The following is a 17,665-nucleotide window of genomic DNA, read 5'->3' on the forward strand; positions in this document are numbered from 1 at the left end:
CATTCTGTAGGTTGCCTGTTCACTCTGATGGTAGTTTCTTTTGCTGTGCAGAAGCTCTTTAGTTTAATTAGATCCCATTTGTCAATTTTGGCTTTTGTTGCCATTGCTTTTGGTGTTTTAGACATGAAGACCTTGCCCATGCGTATGTCCTGAATGGTATGACCTAGGTTATCTTCTAGGGTTTTTACGGTTTTAGGTCTAATTATGTTTTTAAGAAAATCATGACCAAGAGATTTGTTTCAAGAATGTGACCATGGTTTAAGACTTGAAAATCAAGTAATTTGCTATATTAAAATAAGGAGGGGTAGCAGAATAATCACCTCAGTAGGTACAGTGGAATAAAACTTTATATTTGTAATTTTTTAAAATAAAAAATATTAGAAAATAAGGAATTTCTGTAATCTGACAAAGAATACCGACAAGAAATCTACAAAAAGTATATTTAATTTCAAATTATAAAAACTTTTCGTCTTTCATGTTGAACAAGAAACTATCACCACTTCTATCTGATACTATTTTAGAAACCCTAAATAACACAACAAAACAAGAAAAATAAATAAAATGCATAAAGATTAAAGTGGGAGATTTAAAACTAGCATTATTTACAGATTATATTACTATATATGGGAACGCTCAAAAATTCAAAAACTACAATGTATATTAACATTAATGAATGAATGTAGGTAGGTCAGTGGATTACAGATCACTGAAAACGGGTAAATGACATTCATCATACAAAAAAAAATAGAATTGTAAAAGGTATAATGTATAATAGCATAAAAATATCAAACATCTAGAGCTAAATATCTAGAAAGACATGCTAGACCTATGAAATGAAAATTATCACAAATTATTGGTGGAAATTAAAGATCTAAATTAATAAAGACACAATGTCATGCACTGGAAAACTGAATATTGTTAAGATGCCAGTTCTCCTCCAATCAAAGTATAGATTCAATGTAGTCTCAATCAAAATCTCAGTGGGTTCTGGCAAGCTGATGATTTTGACATACAGATGGAAATTTAAAGCACCAAGAATAACAAAAGCAATTTTGAAGCAAGAACAATGGTGAAGGAGTTACGTCATTAGATATAAAGAGTTACTATAAACTTATAGTAAATTGAGAAACTACATTAGTACAAAAATAGATAATTAAACCAATAAAATAAAAGAAAATCAAGAATGACTCACATATATACAATCGCAATGGAAGAGAACAGAATCCAGGACTATCTCCACATAAACACAGTGGAGGGGTAAAGAATGGCTTTTAAAGAAAGATGCCAGGTCATAATCATTTGACAAGCAACGCTTCTGATGCTTGTACAAGGGTGGAGTGACAAAACGTGAGTTTTATGAGGCTTTAGATACATAGCCAGTTTCACAATTATTGTATTTGTTGACTTAAGAAGTTGCTTAGTACCAGAGGGTATAAAACTACACCAAACACATCTGAAAAGCAAAATGTATCTTCCTGCTGTCTCATGACACTTAAAAGATAAGGATCTACCAGGGCACAGGCCCTGAAAACACAAGAACCAAAACGTTGATTGTTGAGACTATAAAGGTTTTTAACCTGAAGATAGTTGAAAATCTGGGACTACCTAGGATAAAAAATTGGGTCTTGGCAACAGATGCTAAGGCTATTTCTAAGAATGGAGAAATAGGCAAGATGTTTTTAGTGTGAGAATCACACAAGGCTAAGAGGTAAAACTGAAAACAGGAAAGGCCTCAAATATATAAAAGTTCCTTGTCAAGATATTGTCTAAATTCTCAAGCTGTGCCAGGTTGGGGGTAAAATAAGCTAATCCAAAGTCTCTGAAAAGCAAACAAAACATGTCTTACAATCATATGTTACTTAAAATGTATCACAAAGAATGACTTTAACAACATTTGAGAGTTGAAAGCCTAGAAAAGAACCGATGAGTTGACATTTGACTACTTGCAAGCACCTTTTACCCTGAGGACACTTGACTTCTGAGATTAGTAGAAACTGGTCTTTGTCATAGAGCTGATACTGCTCAACATAACTGGTAATTATGCAGAGATACAGTGACAAAACCAGAGAGTAGGGGACTGAAATACATGACCAATTTCTGAAGCTTCCTAGTGTGAAAATACAATAAACTAAGCCTAAAACCTTTTAGCAGGACAAAAATTGCCTCAGTCTCTCGGTACTGAAAAGATAAGGACCTAAAAGGTTAATAATTTGAAAACACTGGAGGCTACTGCCCTGAAAAGACTCAACTGCGATTTATCAGGACTTTGACTAAGGACAAATTGAGAATCACCAAATCATCAGTAGAGACTGACCCTGGTTCAGTCCCTTTTGGATCAAGGTTATTAGCCTTTGATGCTACCTGCCTAGAAGAGGAATAGACATAGAATGTCTAGAATTTAGCTCTAAAATAATAAGTAGTATACAAAGAGTCAGGACAATATTATTGGTAAGCGAGATCACAAACAGAATCCAGGTATTAGAAGACCTTTAAAGTAATTAGGATTAATTTGGTCAAGAAAATAGGTGAAAAGTTGGGCAAAACAGAAAAAATTTAAGACTTGCAAAAAGTGGTGTCTATAAAAATGAATGAAGGAGACATTTTAGATCTAAAAAATATAATTACTAAAATAAATTAACTAATATAATAGATGAATTTAACAGCAGATCAGAATGAGTAGAAGACAAGATTAGTGAACTATAAGGTTCATAAGCCAGTGAAACTGGCTATGTATCTAAAGCCTCATAAAACTCATGTTTTGTCACTCCACCCTTGTACAAGCATCAGAAGCATTGCTTGTCAAATGATTATGACCTGGCATCTTTCTTTAAAAGCCATTCTTTACCCCTCCACTGTGTTTATGTGGAGATAGTCCTGGATTCTGTTCTCTTCCATCCACAGTAAAATAGCAAATAGAATGATAAAAAAAGGAAAGAGCGCAAGAAACTTGCGGGACACAATCAAAAGATTTAACAGATGTAATTGAACACCCAAAGAGTAAGAAATAATAGTTAATAAGACATATTTGAAGAGATAATGAGCTAGAATGTCCCAAGCAATATAAGTCATGAATTTACAGATTCAAGATGCTCTGAATTGCTCCTTATCCTTTTAGCTAAGATTGAGTGAAGAAAGTCTGAGTACGCCAAGCAGGTTAATACATAAAACTACATCTCTGAAGAGCAAAGAAAAGAAGCCAGAGATAAACGACATTACTTTCAAAAGAACAAGAATAAGACTAACAACACACTTCTCAACAAAATGATGGAAGATATCAGATAATAGAATAGTGCCTTTAAAGTGTAGGAAGAAAAACAGCTGCCAAAGTAGACATCCATACTGAGGGAGAAAAAATTACTCACAAATTTAGTAGATACTTAAGACAATTAAAGATGACAAAAATTGTCCACAGTAGGCCTGCACTAAAAAACAAACAAACAAAACACTAAAGAGAATTTTCCATGCAAATGAGAAATTATCTAAAATGGAAACAGAATCCAAAAATAAAGATCACCAGAAAAGATAAGTATCTAAGTAAATATAAAACAATATTACCATAAAAAACAATAGTAGCAATATACTGTGGAGTCAAAAATAGATGTAGAATTAAATGCATAACATCAATAACTTTAAAGAGGAAAGAATATAAATGGAATGCAAATACTCTAATTTAGAATTATCAAAACATTGGTAAAAAAATTGTATTAGACTGTAATAAAGCATACATAATTTGTTCGGTAACTATTTAAAAAATAAGCACTCCATAAGTCAAAAATAAAAAAAGAACAAAACTATCCTATTGTCAAATAAAGTATGAAGGAGATAAAAAAGAAATATAAACAGATTTATCAGATAGGGTACAAATCCAACAATATCAAGTAATTAAACGATTATAGTAAGTAAATCAAAAGAAAAGTTAAATAATATAAAACCTTCTTATATAAGAAACATACCTTAAATATAAAGATACAAGTAGGGTGAGAGTAAAAGGATGAAAAAGAAATACCAAGCAACATTACCCCAAAGAAAGTTGGTGTGACTATAAAATTGTCAGATAAACAATATTTGCAGACAAGAAGCTTTCCCAGAAACAAAGACATTTACAATAATAAATAGGTCAACAGACAAGAACAAAACACTTTCTAAACCTGTATGTATCCAATAACACACTTTCAGAATGTGCAAAGCATAACCACAACACATTATCAATTCACACCCTCTGGAACAGTGGTATTGGGAAAACAAAACAAAACAAAATATAAATACAATGTGCTAGTAAGGATGGGGAGAAACTAGAATTCTCAAACACTGATACTGGAACACTTTGAAATCTTTTTGGCATTATCTTCTACAGATGAAGAGACACCTCCCTTATGACTTGACAATTCCGCTTTTAGTTATATTTCCAGCCAGAATACACACAGTAGTCTCCCTAATCATCGGTTCCACTTCCCATGGTTTCAATAATCTGTGGTCAACAGTAGCCTAAAAAATATTAAATGGAAAATTCCAGAAATAAATAATTCATTAGTTTTAAACTGCACATCATTCTGAGTAGCATGATAAAATCTTATGCTGTCCTGCTCCATCTGCCCAGGACATGAATCATCCTTTTGTCCAGCATATCCATGCTGTATACACTACTTGCCTATTTGTCACTAAGCAGCCATCTCAGCTATTAGACTGACTGTGGTAGTATTGTAATGCTTGCATTCAAGTTACCCTTAGTTTACTTAGCAATAGCGCCAAAGCACAATAGTGATGCTGGTCATTTGGATATGCCAAAGCAAAGCAGTAAAGTGCTCCTTTAAGTGAAAAAGTGAAAGTTCTTGACTTGGAAAGAAAAAACATGTATTCTGAGAGAGATATAATCTATGGTAAGAACTAATCTTCTATTCCTGGGATTGTAAAGAAGGAAAAAAAAAGTTCATACTAGTTTTGCTGTCACACTTCAAACTATAAAAAGTTATGGCATGGTGCTTGATAAGTGCTTAGTTAAGTTGAGAAAGGCATTAAATTTGTAGGCAGAAGCCATGGATGGAAACATGTTCTAACCGACAGAATGCAAGTTCAGTACATCTGTGGTTTCAGGCATCCACTAAGGTGTCTAGGAACATATCCCCTAAAGATAAGGAGGACTACTGTGTACATGTTCACCAAAGAATATACACAATATATTGTCCATGATAGCACTATTAGTATTAGCCTACAATTAAAAGTAGAATAAACTGATTATGGTATTATTTTGGAAGAATACAAATGCCAAAGAAGGGGTTGGCAAACTTTTCTTGTGAAGAGCCAGGTAGGAAATATGTTCAGATTTGTATACTATGGGATCTCTGTTACAATTCTCACCTCAGCTGTTGTAGTTTAAGATCAGTCATGGGTAACATGTATACAAATGAGTATATTCATACTGCAATAAAATTGTTTTTAAAAAATAGCTAGAATTTGCCTCTGTGACATAGTTTGTTGACTGCAGCTATACAGCAGTGAAAATGAAGCACATGCATGTCACAAACATTAACCAAAAGAAATCAGATACAAAAGAATAAATATCACTTTGAGAGGCTGAGGCAGGCAGATCTCAAGGTCAGGAGATCGAGACCATCCTGGCTAACACAGTGAAACTCCATCTCTCCTAAAAATACAAAATAATTAGCCAGGCGTGGTGGCGGGTGCCTGTAGTCCCAGCTACTTGGGAGGCTAAGGCAGGAGAATTTGTGAACCTGGGAGGCAGAGCTTGCAGTGAGCCGAGACAGTGTCACTGCACTCCAGCCTGGGCGACAGAGCAAGACTCCATCTCAAAAAAAAAAAAAAAAAAAAAAAAAAGAATACATATGATTCAATTTATAAAACATTCAAAAACAAACAAAATTAATTTATATTTTGTGAGATATTAGAAGAGTAGAGAGTGTAGTGACTGAAAAGAGGCACCAGAGACATTTCTAGAGTGCTGATAATGTCATGTCTATGACCTGGATGCTGTTCACACATGGGTTCACTTTGTGAAAACTCAATGTGCTATATAATTTAGAATAAAAGTAGACTATTCTGAAATAAAAATTTTTAAAGGACCTAGAATAGCAGTACCAAACAATACATGGAAAGTATCTGTGACAAAATGAGATGACAAGATATCTTCATGAACCCCAATGTATGAGGAAGAACAAACCACCAGTAGTAATAAGGTAAAATTGGTATCTGCATCTGTGGAGGAGAGCTCAGAGGAAAACAGGAGGCATCTAATAAACCTAATAACTTCAAAATAACAAAAAAAAAATTCTCACTCAAAAATATCAGTGGGTCAATTTAAGAACAGCAACAGAAATTGGGAGAGGTTTTCTATTTTTGTTTGATGAAATGTACAAGATGAGTCTGGGACTCATCTATGTGGCCTATTAGGGCCACATAAAAAGATTTGCAAGACATAAAGACATGAAGAGTTTCCCACTGGCCAAAGTCGAGCTTATTTGGGTACCAATAGTAACTGAAATACAACAAGTCACATCAAATATGTTCAAATCCATGAGTTCACAATGATCTAAAAAAAAGGAAAACTAACTGGTCACCTTTGGAGAATGTTAAAGAACAAAATATTATGCACACTAGAAAATAAAGGGATGAATGAACAATGCCATTAAGTAACAAAACAGATGAAGCGGGATGGGGAGGAGGAGGACAGACAAGAAAAGTGAATACTTTTGTAACTTCTATTTAATGTATCTTGGCATTGAATTTGCCACAGACAGAGAGGGGGAAGGAAAGTAGGGATGGAGAGAATATGAATCAGATATTAAGTGCCTGCCAATGAAAGACACAATATGACTTCTGAAATAAAAAAAACTGAACTTGATGAAGCCTCTAGATCCCAATTTAAAGGTACCAATTTAGAGAAGATACTGCAGATAACAATGAAACATGCTTATACCACAGCAGTTGTATCATCAAAATCTTATGGAAAAATTCTGCAAGAATACAAATACAAAAGCAGGGGTTGGCAAACATTGTTAAGTCAGAAGGGGAATAAATAAAATGAACATGTTCATTTACATTAAACTTTAGTAAGAATACTTGTTTTAATCTTTGAAGTTACCATCAAATGAATAGGAAAAAAAAATCCCTAGTTAATAATGGTAGAAAAATTAAAAAACAACATAACTCAACCCAAAAGAGGATAAAAGGAAATAAAGAATATAGAACAGGTAGTGTAAATAGAAAACAGATTTATACCCAAATATATCAGTAGGAACATAAGAAAGGAACAGACTGACTACTACAATGAAAACACCATGATTTCCACACTGTATAAAAAAGTCAATATATGCTATGAAAAATCCCTATTAAATAAACAAAAATGTTAAAAGTGTTAGTATGAAAGAAGATTTTCCTTGCAAAACACTAATCACATAAAGCTATTTTAGTGCTCACTTTGGCAGTACATATACTAACACTGGAAGGATACAGGGAAGATTAGCATGGCCCCTGCACAAGGATGACACACAAATTTATGAAGCATTCCGTATTTTTCAGACAAGCAAGTGCTGAGGGTATTCATTACTAGCAGACCTGCCTTACAAGAGCTCCTAGAGGAAGCACTAAATATGGAAAGGAAAGACAATTACCAGCTATTACAAAAACAGACTGAATGAAGTACACAGACCAGTGACTCTATAAAGGAACCACATAGTCTGCAAAATAAGCAGCTAATATCATGATGTCAGGATCAAATACACACATATAAACACTAAACTTAAATCTAAATGGGCTAAGTGCCCCAATTAAAACACAGATTGGCAAGCTGGATAAAGAACCAAGACTTGTTGGTATGCTGTCTTCAAGAGACCCAAGAGACAGGCAGTGACACACATAGGCTTAAAATAAAGGGATGGAGAAAAATCTACAAAGCAAATGGAAAACAGAAATCAGTATTGCAATCCTAGTTTCAAACTAAACAGACTTTAAACCAACAAAGATAAAAAAAGACAAAGAAGGGCATTACACAATGGTAAAGGGGCCAATTCAACAAGAAGATCTACCTATCCTAAATACACATGCACCCAACACAGGAGCACCCAGATTTATAAAGCAAGTTCTAAGAGGCCTTCAAAGAGACTTAGACTCCCACACAATAATAGTAAGAGACTTTGACCCCCACCCCCCACTGACAATATTAGATCGAGACAGAAAATCTCAAAGATATTCTGGACCTGAACTCAGTTCTGGATCAAATGGACCTGATAGATATCTACAGAACTCTACACCCAAAAACAACAGAATATACATTCTTCTCATCACCACCTAGCACATACTCTAAAATTGATCACATAAACAGAAGTAAAACACTCATCAGCAAATGCAAAAGAACAGAAATCATAACAATCTCTCAGACCACAGCATAACCCATTCAAAAAGATACAATTACATAGAAATTGAACAAACTGCTCCTGAATGACTTTTGGGTAAACAATGAAATTAAAGTAGAAATCAAGAAGTTCTTTGAAACTAATGAGAACAAAGATGCAACATACCAGAATCACTGGGACACAGCTAAGGTAGTTGTGTTAACAGGTAAATTTATAGAACTAGATGCCCACATCAAAAAGTTTGAAAGATCTCAAATTTAAAAACAATGTAACATCACAACTAAAAGAAGTAGAGAACCGAGAACAAGCAATTCCCAAAGCAGGCAGAAGACAAGAAATAACCAAAATCAGAGCTGAACTGAAGGTGATTGACATGGAAAACCACTCAAAAGATTAACAAATCCAGGAACTGGTTCTTTGAAAAATTAATAAAATAAATAGACTGCTAGCTAGACTAATAAAGAAGAGACATCAAATAAACATAATCCTAGAAACAACAAAGGGGATATTACCACTGACCCCGCAGAAATAAAAACAACCACAGACATTATGAACACCTCTATCCACATAAACTTGAAAATAAAGAATAGATAAATTCTTAGATACAAACACCCTTCCAAGACTGAACAGGAAGAAACTGAATCCCCGAACAGACCAATGACATGTTCTGAAACTGAAGAAGTAATAAATAGCCTACTAACAACAACAACAAAAACCTCAGGCCAGATGGATTCACAGCTTAATTCTACCAGATGTGCAAAGAAGAGATGGTACTATTCCTACTGAAACTATTCCACAAACTTGAGGATGAGGAACTACTCTCTAACTCATTTTATGAGGCCACAGCCTCATCCTGATATCAAAACCTGGAAGAGATACAACAAAAAAAGAAAACTTCAGGCCAATGCTTGATGAACAACAAGGCAAAAATCCTCAACAAAATACTGGAAAACTGAATCCAGTACCTCATCAAAAAGCTTAGCCACCACATTCAAGTAGACTTTATCCCTAAGGTGCAAGGTTGGTTCAACATTACACAAATCAAAAAATGTGATTCATCACATAGACAGGACTAAAGATAAAAACCACATGATTATCTCAATAGATGCAGAAAAGGCTTTTGATAGAATTCAACATTTCTTCCTGTTAAAACTCTCAATAAACTAAGCATTGAAGGAACATACCTCAAAATAATAAGAGCCATATATGACAAACCGACAGTCAACATCATACTGAATGGGCAAAAGCTAGAAGCATTTCCCTTGAAAACAGCACAAGACAAGATGCCCTCTCTCACCAGTATTACTCGACATAGTACTGGAAATCCTGGACAGAGCAATCAGGCAAGAGAAAGAAATGCAAATAGAAGAGAGGAAGTCAAACCAACCCTGTTTGCAGATTATATGATATTATATTGAGAAAATCCCATAATCTCAGCCCAAACCTTCTTAAATATAAAAATAACTTGAGCAAAATCTCAGGGGATACAAAATCAATGTTCAAAAATCACTAGCATTCCTATACACCAACAATAGTCAAGCAGAGGGCCAAGTCAGGAACATAATACCCTTTACAACTGCCACAAAAAGAATAAAATATCTAGGAATACAGCTAACCAGAGAGGTGAAAGATCTCTACAAGGAGAACTATAAAACACTGCTCAGAGAAATCAGAAAAGACACCAACAAATGGAAAAACATCCCATGCTCATGGATAGGAAAAATCAGTATCATTAAAATGGCCATACTGTCCAAAGCAATTTATAGATTCAATGCTATTTATTAAACTACTATTGAGATTCTTCACAGAAATAGAAAAAAAAGTTTTTTTAAAATTCATATTAAACCAGAAAGGAGCCTGAAGAGCCAAGGCAAACCTAAGCAAAAAGAACAAAGTCAGAGGCAACATGCTACACAACTTCAAACTATATTACAGGGCTACACTAACCAAAATAGCATGGTATTGGCACAAAAACAGACACATAGACCAATGGAACAGAACAGAGAACCCAGAAATAAGGCCACACACCTACAACTATCTGATTTTTGACACACCCGAGAAAAACAAGCAATGGGGAAGGGATTCGCTATTCAATAAATGGTGCTGGGATGACTGGCAAGCCAAATGTAGAAGGCTGAAAATGGATCACCTCCTTACACCATAAACAAAAAGCAACTCAAGAAGAATTAAAGACTTAAATGTAAAACTCAAAAATATAAAAACCCTGGAAGACAACCTAGGCAATACCATTCATAACATAGATATGGGCAAAGATTTTCATGATGAAGACACCAAAAGCAATTCCAACAAAAGCAAAAATTGACAAATTGTTCACTTATAAAAATTTCTATTTTACAATCACAGACAAGTTTTTTTGAATAGCTAATATTTATTAAACACTCCTCATGACAGTAGCATTCTAAGCATGTTACATATACTAAAACCATAGTACTCTCAAGAAACCTATGAGAAAACTGTAGTAAGAAACTTGTACAGAAATTGATTCCACAACCTAAATGCCCATCGATGATAGGCTGGATTAAAAAAAAAAAGTGGTATATACACACCATGGAATAATACTATGCAGCCATAAAAAGGAAGGCGATCATGTCCTTTGCAGGAACGTGGGTGGAGCTGGAGGCCATTATCCTTGGCTAATGCAGGAACAGAAAAATCAAATACCACATGTTCTCACTTATTAAGTGGAAGCTAAATGATGAAAACACATGGGCATGTGGAGGGGAACAACATACACTGAGGACTGCTGGAGGGTGGGAGATGGGAGGAGGGAGAGGATCACGAAGAATAACTAATGGGTACTAGGCTTAATACTTGGGTGATGGGATGATCTGTGCAGCAAACCACCATGGCACACGTTTACCTATGTAACAAACCATCCTGCACATGTACCCCTGAACTTAAAGGTGGGAACAAAAAAATATATACACATATATAATTGATTCCTGAGCCTTTAGAAAATAGCATTTACTACAGTATCTAGTATATAGTGACAATTCAATAAATTTTAGCTAAATTTATTAATCAACTTCAAAATATTAAAACATAAACCATAACAAACTCTGGCAAATTACATGCCCTTCCCGATGTATTCTTCCATTATATTGTTTTGGCAAATCTCATCTCAAATTCTTACTCTTTCCCCAAGCTGAGCACTTAATGTTATCAAATTAATTTTCTCAAAACACTAATGAAACACTTTAACATCTCAGAGGCTCTCCATGTTTTAAAGGAAAGCCTCTGCTATATGTGCTTTGTTTGGCACACAAAGTGTTTTATATTTTTAGTTTGAATTAGTTGACAACAAATTATCTAAAAATCAGTAAAACCTGCCAACGCTGTGCCTCAAAGTCTACACAGAAAACAATTAGAGCTGAGCAGTGGCCCTGCCCTCCAGAGACGTTATATTGTACTATACCATTTAAATAAGGAAATTGAGGGATCCCAGAACCAATCCCCCATGGATACCAAAAGACAACTGTATACATTCTCTATTAGCCACAGTACTCAGTATCTACCCAAACCTTGAATGCAACTGAAGTCAGGACTTTTTGATTTCAGGATAAAGTCTAAACTTCTCACCCTGGTTCTCCATGACTGGCTCAATGAAAACACTGTGTGGATGTTCCTCACAATGTCCACAATGAGTTGTATTTAAAGAAACATGCATTTCTAGACAGGGAGGCTGATAGGATTAAGTCACACACACTCTTAATTCTGCTTAAGGTACCAGAGCCTGGGGTTTAAAAGTGATCTGGTTTTACATGATTTATACTCTCTTGAATAAATGTATAAACCAATATGTTGGGTGTTTGGTCCTTTATTTGTCTTTGGGTTTTATTTTCATCAGAATCTTTCTTCCCTGATCACTGACTTCCATTAGTTTAAGATAGGTTCTCTTCATTTTCTAATGGTTATCAAACTTCTGACATACTATGTTTTACAAGTCAAATATTTAATGATTCATAAAATACTTTTTAAATGTTCTTGAAGTGACTGATATTTAAATAAATTCTTTGTGAAGTAAAAGAAGAAAAAATTCACACCTGTTTATACTTACATGGCATACCTTTATCTGTATTTGTCAAGTAGGGCCAATGTGGACTTTGTTCTAACCTATCTCCAGGACATGTATTTCAGTATATAGCTCACAATATCTAGTATATTAGGTTTATTGATTTCTATCTATTTCTGAACATCTGTTTCCATTGATCTCATGTTTATATATACTTACATGTTTATATTTGGCATGTTATTGGTCTTATGTGTATCAAGTTGCACTTCATGTGTTTATCTCTGTAGAACTGAATGGTTAAGATCAAAGAGTACTAATGGGGATTCAAATCCTAGATACAATCATCTAAAATAGCTGTGTGACTTTATACAGGTCATTTAACTTTTCCAAGCCTCAGTTTCCTTATCTTTAAAACAGTACTTACTTCTTAACAGTATTTACTTTATAAGATAAAGTAAGGGATAAATGGAGCAATACATGCACAGTGAGCTGCTGATAGCAACATTTAATAAATAATTATTCCTATGTAATCAACTGCAGTTTTTCTCTGGAAAAACAGTAACAATTCCTGCTTATGCTCCTTATAGTTAATTATATATTGCACCACATTTTTACTGTTTTATATTCATTTACTTGTTAAATAATCATTGGGTTATGTTAGTTCCTTATACTGGACCCACCTTAGGGGTGGAGAGTGGGAGAAGGGAGACGGGCAGAAAAAAATAACTATTGGGAACTAGGTCTAGTATGTAGGTCACAAAATAATCTGTATAACAAATCCCCTTGATAGGAGTTTACCTATATAACAAACTTGCATATAGATCCCCCGAACCTAAAAAAAAAGCTCAAAAAAAAAAAAAATCCTTATGGGCAGAAAATCTGATTTCATGACAATATCCTGAGTGCTCTGCACAGTGCCAGGTACATAGATGCAGATACTGGGTGAAAATTCTCAATAAATGCTATATGAATGAATATAGTCAGAAAGATAAGGTTTTGTGCTCAGGTTGCTTTTAACATAAAACATTTTAAAACACTGCCATTAGTATCCAGTGTAAGTCAACATGAATAAGTTTACTATCTTCCATTCAAGAAAGTCAAGCCAGCAGAAACATAAAACTTAAAGTAATTAAAGAAGTAGTGTTGGGGCAGTTCCAAGATGACCAAATAGGAACAGCACCAGCCTCCAGCTCCTAGCATGAGTGACACAGACGACGAGTGATTTCTGCATTTCCAACTGAGGTACCAGGTTCATCTCACTGGGGTATGTCAGACACTGGGTGCAGGACAGTGGGTGCAGCCCACCAAGCAAGAGCCGAAGCAGGGCAAGGCATTGCCTTACCGGGGAAGCACAAGGGAGAAGGCAATTCCCTTTCCTAGCCAAGGGAAACCATGACACACAACACCTGGAAAATCGGGTCACTCCCATCCAAATACTGTGCTTTACCAAAGGTCTTAGCAAATGGCACACCAGGAAATTATATCCCGTGCCTGGCTTGGAGGGTCACATGCCCACGGAGCCTCACTCATTACTAGCACAGTAGTCTGAGATCTACCTGATAGTGATGGGGAGAATGGAACCAAGGTGGAAAACAGTGCAGGATATTATCCAGCAGAACTTCCCCAACCTAGCAAGGTAGGCCAACATTCAAATTCAGGAAACACAGAGAACACCACAAAGATACTCCTCGAGAAGAGCAACCCCAAGACACGTAATTGTCAGATTCACCGACGTTAAAATGAAGGAAAAAATGTTAAGCGCAGCCAGAGAGAAAGCTCGTGTTACCCACAAAGGGAAGCCCATCAGACTAACAGCAGATCTCTCGGCCGAAACTCTACAAGCCAGAAGAGAGTGGGGGCCAATATTCAACATTCTTAAAGAAAATTTTCAACCCAGAATTTCTTATCCGACCAAACTAAGTTTCATAAGTGAAGGAGAAATAAAATCCTTTACAGACAAGCAAATGCTGAGAGATTTTGTCACCACCAGGCCTGCCCTACAAGAGCTCCTGAAGGAAGCACTAATCATGGAAAGGAACAACCAGTACCAGCCACTGCAAAAACATGCCAAAATGTAAAAAGCATCAATGCCAGGAAGAAACCGCATCAACTAACGAGCAAAATAACGAGCTAACATCATAATGACGGGATCAAATTCACACATAACGATATTAACCTTAAATGTAAATTGGCTAAATGCTCCAAACAAAAGACACAGACTGGCAAATTGGATAAAGAGTCAAGAGCCATCAGTGTGCTGTATTCAGGAGACCCATCTCACACGCAGAGACATACATAGGCTCAAAATAAAGTGATGGAGGAAGATCTACCAAGCAAATGGAAAACAAAAAAAGGCAGGGGTTGCAATTCTAGTCTCTGATAAAACAGACTTTAAACCGACAAAGATCAAAAGAGACAAAGAAGGCCATTACATAATGGTAAAGGGATCAATTCAACAAGAAGAGCTAACTATCCTAAATATATATGCACCCAATACAGGAGCACCCACATTCATAAAGCAAGTCCTTAGAGACTTACAAAGAGACTTAGACACCCACACAATAATAGGGAGACTTTAACATCCCACTGTCAACATTAGACAGATCAACAAGACAGAAAGTTAACAAGGATATCTAGGAATTGAACTCAGCTCTCCACCAAGCAGACCTAATAGACATCTACAGAACTCTCCACCCCAAATCAACAGAATATACATTCTTCTCAGCACCACATGACACTTATTTCAAAATTGACCACATAGTTGGAAGTAAAGCACTCCTCAGCAAATGTAAAAGAACAGAAATTATAACAAACTGTCTCTCAGACCACAGTGCAATCAAACTAGAACTCAGGATTAAGAAACTCAATCAAAACTGCTCAACTACATGGAAACTGAACAACCTGCTCCTGAATGACTACTGGGTACATAACAAAACGAAGGCGGAAATAAAGATGTTCTTTGAAACTAATGAGAACAAAGATACAACATACCAGAATCTCTGGGACACATTCAAAGCAGTGTGTAGAGGGAAAGTTATAGCACTAAATGCTCACAAGAGAAAGCAGGAAAGATCTAAAATTGACACCCTAACATCACAAGTAAAAGAGAAGCAAGAGCAAACACATTCAAAAGCTAGCAGAAGGCAAAAAAATAACTAAGATCAGAGCAGAACTGAAGAAGATAGAGACACAAAAATCCCTCCAAAAAATCAGTGAATCCAGAAGCTGGTTTTTTGAAAAGATCAACAAAAATGATAGAACGCTAGCAAGACTAATAAAGAAAAGACAGAAGAATCAAATACACGCAATAAAAAATGATGAAGGGGGTATCACCACCGACCCCACAGAAATACAAACTACCATCCGAGAATACTATAAACACCTCTACGCAAATAAACTAGAAAACTCAGAAGAAATGGATAAATTCCTGGACACATACACTCTCCCAAGACTAAACCAGGAAGAAGTTGAATCCCTGAATAGAACAATTACAGGCTCTGAAATGGAGGCAATAATTAATAGCCTACCAACTAAAAAAAGTCCAGGATCAGACACAGCCGAATTCTACCAGAAGTACAAGGAGGAGCTGGTACCATTCCTTCTGAAACTATTCCAATCAATAGAAAAAGAGGGAATCCTCCCTAACTCATTTTATGAGGCCAACATCATCCTGATACCAAAGTCTGGCAGAGACACAACAAAGAAAGAGAATTTTAGACCAATATCCCTGATGAACATCGATGCAATAATCCTCAATAAAATACTGGCAAACCGAATCCAGCAGCACATCAAAAAGCTTATCCACCATGATCAAGTGGCCTTCATCCCTGGGATGCAAGGCTGGTTCAATATACACAAATCAATAAATGTAATCCAGCACATAAATAGAACCAAAGACAAAAACCACATGATTATCTCAATAGATGCAGAAAAGGCCTTTGACAAAATTCAACAGCCCTTCATGCTAAAAACTCTCAATAAACTAGGTATTTATGGAACACATCTCAAAATAATAAGAGCTACTTATGACACACCCATAGCCAATATCATACTGAATGGGCAAAAACTGGAAGCATTCCCTTTGAAAAGTGACACAACACAGGGATGCCCGCTCTCACCACTCCTATTCAACATAGTGTTGGAGTTCTGGCCAAGGCAATCAGGCAGGAGAAAGAAATAAAGGGTATTCGATTAGAAAAAGATGAAGTCAAATTGTCCCTGTTTGTAGACGACATGATTGTATATTTAGAAAACCCCACTGTCTCAGCCCCAAATCTCCTTAAGCTGATAAGCAACTTCAGCAAAGTCTCAGGATAAAAAATCAATGTGCAAAAATCACGACCATTCTTATACATCAATAATAGACAAACAGAGAGCCAAATCATGAGTGAACTCCCATTCACAATTGCTTCAAATAGAATAAAATACCTAGGAATTTAACTTACAAGGGATGTGAAGGACCACTTCAAGGAGAACTACAAACCACTCTTCAATGAAATAAAAGAGGACACAAACAAATGGAAGAACATTCCATGCTCATGGATAGGAAGAATCAATACAGTGAAAATGGCCATACTGCCCAAAGTAATTTATAGATTCAATGCCATCCCCATTAAGCTACCAATGACTTTCTTCACAGAATTGGAAAAAACTACTTTAAAGTTCATATGGAACCAAAAAAGAGCCCTCATTGCCAAGTCAATCCTAAGCCAAAAGAACAAAGCTGGAGGCATCACGCTACCTGACTTCCAACTGTACTACAAGGCTATAGTAACTAAAACAGCATGGTACTGGTACCAAAACAGAGATATAGACCAATGGAACAGAACAGAGCCCTCAGAAATAATACCACACATCTACAACCATGTGATCTTTAACAAACCTGACAAAAACAAAGAATGGAAAAAGGATTCCCTATTTAATAAATGGTGCTGGGAAAACTGGCTAGCCATAAGTAGAAAGCTAAAACTGGATCCCTTCCTTACACCTTATACAAAAATTAATTCAAGATGGATTAGAGACTTAAATGTGAGACCTAAAACCATAAAAACCCTAGAAGAAAACCTAGGCAATACCATTCAGGACATACGCATGGGCAAGGTCTTCATGTCTAAAACACCAAAAGCAATGGCAACAAAAGCCACAATGGACAAATGGGATCTAATTAAACTAAAGAGCTTCTGCACAGCAAAAGAAACTACCATCAGAGTGAACAGGCAACCTACAGAATGGGAGAAAATTTTTGCAATCTACTCATCTGACAAAG

The 17,665-nt window shown here is 35.7% G+C and overlaps 1 protein-coding gene and 1 non-coding gene across 2 annotated transcripts in view; one reads left to right on the top strand and one right to left on the bottom strand.

The window, feature by feature from the left end:
* Positions 1-17,665, bottom strand: part of SPATA6 (spermatogenesis associated 6) — a 176,806-nt gene that overhangs the window by 33,733 nt on the left and 125,408 nt on the right. The gene's annotated exons all lie outside the window — the stretch shown is intronic.
* On the top strand, positions 7,424-7,530 carry LOC112615250. Its single transcript, XR_003117309.1, has one exon. It is a non-coding gene; the product is annotated as a U6 spliceosomal RNA (small nuclear RNA).

This window comes from Theropithecus gelada, chromosome 1 (genome assembly GCF_003255815.1).
Source record: "Theropithecus gelada isolate Dixy chromosome 1, Tgel_1.0, whole genome shotgun sequence".
NCBI classification, from domain to species: Eukaryota; Metazoa; Chordata; class Mammalia; order Primates; family Cercopithecidae; genus Theropithecus; species Theropithecus gelada.